This window comes from Apium graveolens, chromosome 10 (assembly GCF_009905375.1).
Source record: "Apium graveolens cultivar Ventura chromosome 10, ASM990537v1, whole genome shotgun sequence".
In the NCBI taxonomy this organism is placed as follows: domain Eukaryota; kingdom Viridiplantae; phylum Streptophyta; class Magnoliopsida; order Apiales; family Apiaceae; genus Apium; species Apium graveolens.
Window position 1 is genome coordinate 129,266,769 of NC_133656.1, and position 11,842 is coordinate 129,278,610.

General features: G+C 30.3%; 1 long non-coding RNA gene across 1 annotated transcript; it reads right to left on the minus strand.

The window, feature by feature from the left end:
- Positions 1-2,839: 2,839 nt before the first annotated feature.
- On the minus strand, positions 2,840-3,719 carry LOC141689895 (uncharacterized). Its single transcript, XR_012562576.1, has 3 exons — positions 3,652-3,719; positions 3,449-3,567; positions 2,840-2,950 (listed from the first exon to the last, which is right to left on the minus strand). It is a non-coding gene; the product is annotated as an uncharacterized LOC141689895 (long non-coding RNA).
- Positions 3,720-11,842: the final 8,123 nt, after the last annotated feature.

Consider the following 11,842-nt stretch of genomic DNA (forward strand, 5'->3'; position numbering starts at 1 on the left):
ACCAAATATCAGTGTTGATGTAGTAAGAAAATATCAAATTTACAAGTAGCTGTATTTAAATAATAATAACTTCAAATAATTTGCAATATAAGTAATTTGATATAAAAATTGAAAATTTTAAATTATTTTTATAGTATTAAAAGTAATAACATTAACATTCTACAACATCATCGGAAAAACATCTTCATGAAATTAATTTTGTAAATGAGAGATAATCTTAATTTTTGGATTTGGACTTTTATTCAATTTTCATTAAAATTGAAATTTTAAATTATTTTTTACAATATTAAAAGTAATAACATTAACATTCTGCAAGATCGTTGAAAAAAATCTTCATGAAATTAATTCTTTAATCAAGAAATAATCTTAATTTTTGGATTTGCACTTTTATTCAATTTTTTTTATAATCATGCACGATATAATTTTTAGTAATTTTTTAATAACTTATCGCATTCTAGGATGTAGTTCTTCTACAAGATTTATCTATTCCTGACATCCAGGATAAATTTGAATTTTTTTAATAATTTTGTTATATTACTAAAATTGATATATTTTAATATCTATATGGCTGGATCGTCGAAAAACTAATTTTAAAAATTTATCTTATAAATCATGAACAAATCTCGTTGTTGAGAGTAATACTTTTTCTAGATTTTTCTAATCCTGACATGCAAGATTAATTTGAAATTGTTTAATAATTTTTTCATATGACTAAAATTGATATATCTTAACATCGGTATAGTTGGATCGTCGAAAAAATCATTTTAAATATTAATCTTATAAATCGAGAACGAGTCTTGTTGTTGGGAGTGGTACTTTCACTACAAGGAAAACAAGCTTCAACAACGGTTTATGTCCGTTGTCTGATACCCTATTTTTCCGTTGACTATTGAGCCGCCGTCTGTTAGTTGGATCAGACAACGGCTAAAAAACATTATCTGAGATTATACAGACAATGATTATGGATTAAGCCCGTTGTATTACATCCAGAAAAGACAACGTTTTTTACTTGTTTTCGTCGTAACAAGCGACATTACTCAAGGGTTCTCACAAACTCAGAAAACCGTTGTGTAAGGTATAACATTAAAACCAATCCTACAACACTTATTGTTGTATAAACGTTGTGTATTCAGATAGACAACAAAAATGAAATTGAGCTCGTAGAACTCTTGTAATAAATTTCTACACACAACAGTTTTGGATTTTAATGTATAGCATGATCAGATACATACAACTGTTTATTTGTTCAAACGTATTGCATGAATACCTTTGATACAATATCTTAATATTATATAGACAATGGTTTACTAGTGTTGTGAGAGTTAATTTTACACCAAAGTTTTGTGTTCGAAAGCATTGTTTTAGTATTAAAGACATGATATTTTAATGAAGCTTGGTTGTTAAAAGCGTTGTCTTACACAAAATATAACAAGTAATCAAATAAAATTAACTTTGCAAATCTAAACAAAAGTTCTAAAGTTAATCCATGATCGAAAATCACAGCAACATAGTTATACAAAAGCTAAAAGCATATTGATATCACTGCCTTCATGAGTCTAAGATTTCTACTACAAATTAAAGAAAATATAGAGTCTACAAGGATTTTCAGCTTCTGTTCACGTCTTCCGCAAGAGCTATGTTGTCCTTGCAATATCATTACAGCATGTGATAGACAATTTCCCAATCTGGAGAAAACAATCTTCAAAATAAATCGACAACATAATTACATAATTACATAATTACAACATAATTACATACAACATAATTACATAGAAAATTATTTATCCTTGTGACAAACTTTTGGATGTGATTGACCTAAATGTACACTAGATACTGTTAGATATCATAAAGGGATGTACACTAGATTTTTTTAAATAAGAAAGAGTAATTTGAGAGAGATTTAAAATCTATAAGTTTTAAGAAAAATAGAACTTGGCACCTGGTTTTTTCTGTACATGTGGATGGTAGCATCTCTACTGGCCAGGACTATCAACAGATCACCTGCTGAATTTATCCCTTTCCCCTCTCACCTGCATTATATGACTATCAACACACTTTTTAATAAAAGATATTCAACCTAGTTAACTAGAACAAATTTTATCTTGTGTAAGCTTAGAAACATACCTAGTTTAGCATGTTAAGGACAATTTCTCAAGTGAAAACATAATATTTGTGCTGAAAATTGAACTCATATTTGCAATTTTGTGTGGACAGAAGGAAGGCAGGCATACAGGAAGAAGTGTTCATGACTACATTGGCTAGATCTGGTCGTTGTTCAAGTGCACTGACAAACTTTCGGGAAATGATATTGAGCATCTTCTTGAACTAGGATATGTATCTTCTGTATAGAGCAAAGCCTGCCATCTAGGCAAGGAAACATAACATTAAATTTGATACAATTTTAGCAATTATATATAATGATAAGAATTTCTTGATCATAACATTAAATTTTTATATTTAATATCAGATAGCTATACAAAATGGCCTAGCTTAATATTACAAACAAGAAGAATGTACAGAAGGTAGAAGGTATATGTCAGCTGGACAATGTCAACAGTAAGCTCATCGCATTGAGCTGGAATCAGAAGTTTAGACAACGAAAAGGAAAGCCCTGACTAAATATAATACATAATCCCCCAGCTCCAAAAACCCCGGATAAAGAAAAAGACAATAATATGGCTATTTGAAAAAATGACATAACATGGTAGCTTGAAAGCTCTTCATCTTTTAGCACAAAAAGCTTAGCAGAACCCTCCCATGCACATTATTAATCATATTTTAGATGGGGAAAAACAAATAATATTAAAGTAAAAAGTAAGGAAGCATACTGTGACGGCTAGTGCATAAGCCACAACTAGTGGAGGCGAAACAAGATAATTGGCTCTTGTTAGTGGGTGAACACGTCCTTCGAAGTTTCTATTTCCGGAAAGAACAGCTGCAGCTACAATGTCTGGAAAGCATACATATACAGAGTATAGGTGTACAGTGATTATTTTCTGGTCCACAAAAATGGAAGAAAAGAAGGTAAATCAAGACAGCTAACAACACACAACTGTTGCCTTCATTCAGGACAATGTATAATACTTTTTCTCCGTTTAAAAGGGTAACTTATATTTAAAATACAGGTTGTATTATCTTCTAATTCATCCATAGTAACATAATCAATCTTGATGTGAAATAAAAAATGATACTCCCTTGTAAAAAGATGATAAAATCTTTAATTCCGTATGTTTTCACAAATATAGCCTCTTGACCACAATATAAGATACAATACAAGTGATGATTTCACCATGGGGTGATATGAAAATTGTTTTAATAATCAAAATCTTAAGACCAATATACTAGTGAAACAGAGCAGTGGGAGGCAAAATATTGATGGAAAGCACCATGACATTTCTTAATTTTAGTGGAGGCATTGAATGAAATATAAGAAAAAAGAAGACAATACCATTGTCTGTAATTACAGCAGTAACTAATTCATGAAGGTCCACAGAGTTTCCTATGCATGTCGTACAACCATACCCAACAATGTTGAAGCTGTGCTGGTTCAAGTACTCTTGCAGGCCACTAAAACACGGAAAGGTAAACAATTCAAAGCTGGGAATTTATTATTAGTCAGAAATACACTCTTTTACAGAATAGTTGTAATACCTTTGAAGCAAGTACTTGGTAACAACTCCAGACCCTAGTGCAAGACTTGTTTTCACCCATAGCTTAACATGTTTGCAGATAGAATTTATATGAATATTACAAGGCAGACTCCTACCACTCGAAAAACACTGAACAATGTATTAAGGACATAACTATAAACTCTCTGTTTACCAAATACAAGTGAGTACAGATGAACCTTGATCAAGTATTAATCGATAAAATAATAACCTCGCTAAAAAATAATATTTTTCTCCGGAAACCAACATAATGGAAATATTGTATTTTTACGCCCGATAAAGAAATTCATTTCCTTGGTCCCAAACCTATTATTTTAAAGAGGTAATTGACAGGTATAACATAGATGTTACGGAAACTATCATATAGCATTCAAGCAAGTCATAACAGACACACCCACAAAACTGCTAGTGGGAGAAGAAAAAATCATTTACATCTTAAATCACACAGAAACAAACCTACACAAATCATCAAAACACTCAATTTTCTTCTTGAGCTTCAATTTTCCCCTCCACATCCCCTTTACTTACTTGTACGCACAAAATAAGAACTAAAATCAGCACAAAATAAGAACTAAAATGAGAGAGAGTTAGACAGAGAGAGAGAGTGATACCTCAAAATTAAAGACAAGCACCTTCCATTGAATCCATAAATAAGCCCTAAAGCCTTAGTTTTGAACACGAACTAAAACCCCAAATTGAAGTTGAATTGAAATCCTAAACGGAACCAAAATTCACACCACACATAAAAATCCCCAAAATAACAGAAAGATTTTACAAACACATCTAAAACCCAAAATTCAAAAAAGTGAAAACACGAAAAATCATGAAACCTAACTCAATTCAAGCAGCTGAGATCCTTCGGATCGGAAATGGAAGCACAAACAGCGGACCGCTATGAAGTTAATTCGTCATTCAGAGTGTAATTAGTGTTTGAAATAGAGGTGGATTGAGAGGGTTAGGAGGGAGAGAGAGAGATTTAGATTTGTGTACTTTGGTGTTTTATGTTTATAGAGAAGGAGATGAAATGGGGAGTGGGAGGGGGAGGGGGAGGGGGAAGCGGGTATTGAAAAGAAAAGAAGGGGGAAATGAAAAGTTGAAGGAGGGAAACAATTATAACAAGAAAACTCGCTAAATAAATATTGTATATTTATAAATTTTTTATAAATAGATTTAAGAAATTATTTTTATAAAATAATATAAAATAAATTTGAATGTTTTTAATTTTTTAATATGATAAAAACTAATATATTTTTATATTCGTTGTCGAGAAAGGTACTTTTACCGGATTTTTTTAATCCTGACATGCAAAATGAATTTCAAATTTTTTAATAATTTTTTCATATGACTAAAACTGATATATCCTAACATCCGTACGGTTGGATCGTCAAAAAAATCATTTTAAAAATTAATCTTGTAAATCGGGAACGAGTCTCGTTGTCGGAGGAGTACTTTTACCAGATTTTTCTAATCCTGACATGCAAGATGAATTTCAAATTTTTTAATAATTTATTCATATGACTAAAATTGATAAATTTTTAACATCCGTCCGGTTGGATCGTCGAAAAATCATTTTAAAAATTAATCGTGTAAATCGGGAACGAGTCTCGTTGTCGGGAGGGGTACTTTTACCAGATTTTTCTAATCCTGACATGCAAAATGAATTTCAAATTTTTTAATAATTTTTTCTTATGACTAAAATCGATATATCTTAACATCCGTACGGTTGGATCATCGAAAATCATTTTAAAAAATTAATCCTGTAAATCGGGAACGGGTCTCGTTGTCGGGAGGGGTACTTTTACCAGATTTTTCTAATCCTGACATGCAAAATGAATTTCAAGTTTTTTAATAATTTTTTCTTATGACTAAAATCGATATATCTTAACATCCGTACGGTTGGATCATCAAAAAATCATTTTAAAAAATTAATCCTGTAAATCGGGAACGAGTCTCGTTGTCGGGGGGGGGGGTACTTTTACCAGATTTTTCTAATCCTGACATGCAAAATGATTTTCAAATTTTTTAATATTTTGTTCTTATGACTAAAATCGATATATCTTAACATCCGTACGATTGGATCGTCGAAAAATCATTTTAAAAAATTAATCCTGTAAATCGGGAACGAGTCTCGTTGTCGGGAGGGGTACTTTTACCAGATTTTTCTAATCCTGACATGCAAAATGAATTTCAAATTTTTTAATAATTTTTTCTTATGACTAAAATCGATATATCTTAACATCCATACGGTTGGATCGTCGAAAAATCATTTTAAAAAATTAATCCTATAAATCGGGAACAAGTCTCGTTGTCTGGAGGGGTACTTTTACCAGATTTTTCTAATCCTGACATACAAAATGAATTTCAAATATTTTAATAATTTGTTCTTATGAATAAAATCGATATATCTTAACATCCGTAGAGTTGGATCGTCAAAAAATCATTTTAAAAAATTAATTCTGTAAATCGATATATCGTGAAGGAACCTTGTTTGAGAATGTACGCCTTCTACTAGATTTTTGTTATAATTTCATGCAAGATATATTTAAAAAATTTAAATTATTTTTTTACATGAATAAAATCAATATATATCAATATCCGTACAACAATTTAATATGTATGAAACTATTTTTTGTTATATGTTATTATGAGTAATATTCGTAAGTTAACGCCATTAACGTCTATATGAAGTCTACAAAACCAACAAATAGATATTACGCGTTATATTTTTAACTTAATCTACATGTTATGTCCTCATCAATATGATAATCTAGTTGACGCTATTAATATTCGTGTAATGTCTAATCCAAATAGGTAAAAGAATTCCAAAATCTATGAAAAAGATGATTTCAAATCTTAATAAACACAAATTAATTTGGTGTAAGTTATCGGTTACTCGTATAAATTAATAAACGGTGGCATATAATTATTGCAATTTTTTTTTAAAAACTAGTAAAAGTATAGACAACGGTTTTTTCTAAAATCATGTTGTGGTATGTTACTTTACATAAGTGTTTTTTAGGAAATACCGTTGTTGCAATTCTACAACGGTTTTTTCTTTAAGATTGTTGTAGTATTATAAATTTTACAACAGATTATAAATATCGATAACGGTTGTCTGAATGTTACAAGCGTTTTATTTTAAAAATACTTGTATAAGGTAGATTAATACAATGTGCTTTTTCGAAAAACACTTGTTTGAATTGAACAATTAACAATGTATATTTGAAGTGTAATTATTAGGTATATTTGTAGGTTAGCACACATATGATACGCCGAATAATATTATAACGAGTTATATCTGAAAAGTAGTACTATTAACATTCGTATATAATGTCAAGTAAATCCGGATATCGTTACTATGACTTATATCTGTAAGTTAGTATATAGATTATGTGCTGCTTTATGTTGTTATGAGTAATATTCGTAAGTTAACGCCATTAACGTCTGTATGAAGTCTACAAAACCAACAAATAGATATTACGAGTTATATTTTTAACTTAATCTACATGTTATGTCCTCATCAATATGATAATCTAGTTGGCGCTATTAATATTCGTGTAACGTCTAATCCGAATAGGTAAAAGAATTCAAAAAATCTATGAAAAAGATGATTTCAAATCTTAATAAACAAAAATTAATTTGGTGTAAGTTATTGGTTACTCGTATAAATTAATAAACGGTGGCATATAATTATTCCGAAAAAAATTTAAAAACTAGTAAAAGTATAGACAACGGTTTTTTCTAAAATCATGTTGTGGTAAGTTACTTTACATAAGTGTTTTATCGGAAATACCGTTGTTGGAATTCTACAACGGTTTTTTCTTTAAGATTGTTGTAGTATTATAAATTTTACAACAGATTATAAATATCGATAACGGTTGTCTGAATGTTACAAGTGTTTTATTTTAAAAATACTTGTATAAAGTAGATTAATACAACGTGCTTTTTCGAAAAACACTTGTGTGAATTGAACAATTAACAATGTAAATTTGAAGTGTAATTATTAGGTATATTTGTAGGTTAGCACACATATGATACGCCGAATAATATTATAACTAGTTATATCTGAAAAGTAGCACTATTAACATTCGTAGATAATGTCAACTAAATCCTAATATCGTTATTATGACTTATATCTGTAAGTTAGTATATAGATTATGTGCTGATTTATGTTATTATGAGTAATATTCGTAAGTTAACGCTATTAACGTCCGTACGAAGTCCACAAAACCAACAAATAGATATTATGAGTTACATTTTTAACTTAATCTAAACGTTATGTCCTCATCAATGTGATTATCTGTTGACGCTATTAATATTCGTCTAACGTCTAATACTAATAGGTAAAAGAATTCAAAATTCTATGAAAAAGGTGATTTCAAATCTTAATAAACATAAATTAATTTTGTGTAAGTTATTGGTTACTCGTATAAATTAATAAACGGTGGCATATAATTATTCTGAAAAAAATAAAAACTAGTAAAAGTATCGACAACGATTTTTCCTAAAATCTTGTTGTGGTAAGTTACTTTACATAAGCGTTTTTTAGGAAATACCGTTGTTGGAATTCTACAACGATTTTTTCTTAAAGATTGTTGCAGTACTATAAATTTTACAACAGATTATAAATATAGATAACGGTTGTCTGACTGTTACAAGTGTTTTATTTTAAAAAAACTTGTATAAGGTAGATTAATACAATGTGTTTTATCAAAAAACACTTGTTAGAATTGAACAATTAACAATACAAATTTGAAGTACTTGTGATTATTTTTTTTGTTAATTATAAAGTAGATAATTAAACTATTTTGAAATATAAGATTTAAATATTTAATCTGGATGAAAGTGGATTTAATTAGAATTTGTAGTTTTAAAAAAATTTAAAATTAATTGTTTGGAATTGTTTTTTAAATTGTTTATTATTTTTATTGTAATAAATTAGACAACGGTTTATTTGAACATTTTGTTATGCAACATGTTTTTAAATTTGGTAAGAAAGACAACTGTTTTAAGAATTTGACCATTGTCTAATATAGGTGGTATACAATAGGTAAAACACTTGTCTATGAGGTATCATTTAGACAACACCTAATTTGTACATTGTGCGATTCAAGCTTAAATAACCAATAGAAAAAACACTTGTCTCATTTCCACAACTGTTAAACTAGACGTTATCTCAATCATTTTCAGACAATGCATTCTAAAACTCGTTGTGCAAACTTACTCATTTGCACAACATCACTTTAGAAAGGATTGTCTGTCTCCATCAACTAGACAATGGATTTTAAAGCATTGTATTAATGCTAAAGCCTTCCCATTCGCACAACACCTTGATTTCGAAAACACTTGTCTGATTTGTTTTACTAGACAACATTTTTTAATTACTTGTAATAATCAACGTCAGACAACACCAGTTTTTTGGTTGTAGAAAAACCGTCGTATGAAAAATTCGGGCAATACTTTTTTGGTCGAGTGTTGTCTGATCGGTGTTGTCTGATTGCGTTTTTCTTGTAGTGTTTTACTAGATTTTCTGAATCCTGACATGCAAGATGAATTTGAAATTTTAAACAATTTTTTCATATGAATAAAATTGATATATTTTAACATCCGTATGGTTTGATCGTCGAAAAATTCATTTTAAAAATTAATCTTGTAAATCGGGAACAGTTCTCGTTGTTGGGGTGGTATCTTCACTAGATTTTCCGATTCCTGGCATAAAAATTGAATATGAAATTTTTTAATAATTTTTTTATATAACTAAAATTTATATATTTTCACATGTATATAGCTCGATCATTGAAAAACTCATTTTCAAAATTTATCTTATAAACGGTGAACAAATCTCGTTGTTGGGTGTGGTACTTTTACTAGATTTTTCTAATCCTCACATGCAAGATTAATTGGAAATTTTTTATTAATTTTTTTATATGACTAAAATTGATATATCTTAACATACATACAGTTGGATCATTGAAAAAATCATTTTAAATATTAATCTTGTAAATCGGGAATGAGTCTCGTTGTTGGGAGGGGTAATTTTACTAAATTTTCCTAATCCTGACATGCATGATGGATTTCAAAATTTTTAATATTTTTTTCATATGACTAAAATTGATATATCTTAACATCCATACGATTGGATCATCGAAAAAATTATTTTAAAAATTAATCTTGTAAATCTGGAACGAGTCTCCTTGTCGGGAGTGGTACTTCTACTAGATTTTTCTAATCCTGACATGCATGATGGATTTCAAATAACTCCACATTAGTAATGAGGTCTTTTGGGATGTGCCAAATAAAAAATCTATGACAGCTCAACCAAAAGCGGATAATATTATCTTAATGTAGAGTTAATTTCTTTTTAGTAAGGCCAACAAGTGGTATCAGAATTTCAGGTTATAATGGTCCATACGAATTTCAAATGAGCTCCATAAGAAGCGGTATATAGACTATTTCAGGATGCACCTAAAGGGGAGGCAAGTAGGCCTTCCAGTATGGGCTATTCCGGTATGACTTAAGGGGGAGCTATATCACACAATAAGGTGGCAGTTTTTGCAGGTGTCGTTCTCGATTTATAGATTGTTAGGAGTTGTCCTACATCATTTGTAGGAGAGGCAGATTGGTTGTTAATAAGCAGCGAGTTAACTCCATTATTATGATCTTTTGGGATGTGCCTAAAAATAAATTTGTGTCGTTTTGGCCCAAAGCAAAAAATATCATACTAATGTAAAGTTAAGACTCGGACGCGGCCCAACCTACTTCCTCAACTTTCCATTTCTAAATATTTAGGTATGTTTCTACATGACTTCATCATATTCTTACACTTTATATACACCCATAAACACAATCAAACAAACTTTCATAGATACACTTAAATAGCAAGATAAGAATATTAGAACCCTGATAAGAGAGGGTGATGAAAGGGAAAAGTTGGATAAATGCTGCAATATTATTGTTTTAATGATGCATCAACCTGAGAAAACTGAGAAGTCAGTTACCAATATTAATACGTAAGGAAGACGGAAGTTACAAATATGAATCAGAAACTTGAGAAGTCAATCTCGAGGGTTTTTAAAAGTTTGGATCCACTTGAATCTTATCTTGCAAAATATCTGCAACATAGAAATCAGAACGTTGTCAACAAGAAATGTAACAGCAGTAGTGGCTTTTGAGACTCGGTAGTGGGCATAGAGAATAATGATGATCTATCTTTACTCAATTGCTACAGCTGGGAAGATTACTATAGAGAGGGTAATCACATAAATAAGTGTGATCTGTGTTTAAATTTTCCTGCTGGCTGTGAGATTCATGAAGCAGTATGACCAAAAATAAAAAAACAGATGATTGAAATAGTTTTTCAGATACTTGATGATAAAACTTTCACTAGTAATCTTACGACAGTGAACTCATGTGTCGAACATATATTGGAAGCAGTGGTGGTTGAAGCTTGCATAAATGCTTCTGAAGTTAAGCATAAGGATACTATATCGGGATCAGTAAATTCCTTGCTGACAATTGACAAAGTTTTAGAGCCTCACACCAATGACGCACATGGCATCTATTCAGCAGATTATTCATTAAAACAACATTCTTCCATTATTGAAGAGAACACAAATTACTCCATTCGTACATCTGGAGACTGTTAGAACTTGTCCTACATCATTTGTGGGAGAGGCAGATTAGTTGTTAATAAGCAGCGAGTTAACTCCGTTAGTATGATCTTCTGGGATGTGCCTAAAAATAAATTTGTGCGGTTTTGGCCCAAAGCAAAAAATATCATACTAATGTAAAGTTAAGACTCGCACGCGGCCCAACCTTCTTCCTCAACTTTCCATTTCTAAATATCTAGGTATGTTTCTACACGACTTCATCATATTCTTACATTTTATATACACCCATAAACACAATCGAACAAACTTTCATAGATACACTTAAATGGCTAGACGAGAGTATTAGAACCCTGATAAGAACGGGTGATGAAAAGGAAAAGTACGATAAATGCTGCAATATTATTGTTTTATTGATGCAGCAACCTGAGAAACTTGAAAAGTCAGTTACCAATATTAATATGTAAGGAAGACGGAAGTTACGAATACAAATCAGAAACCTGAGAAGTCAATCTCGAGGGTTTTTGAAAGTTTGGATCCACATGAATCTTATCTTGCAAAATATCT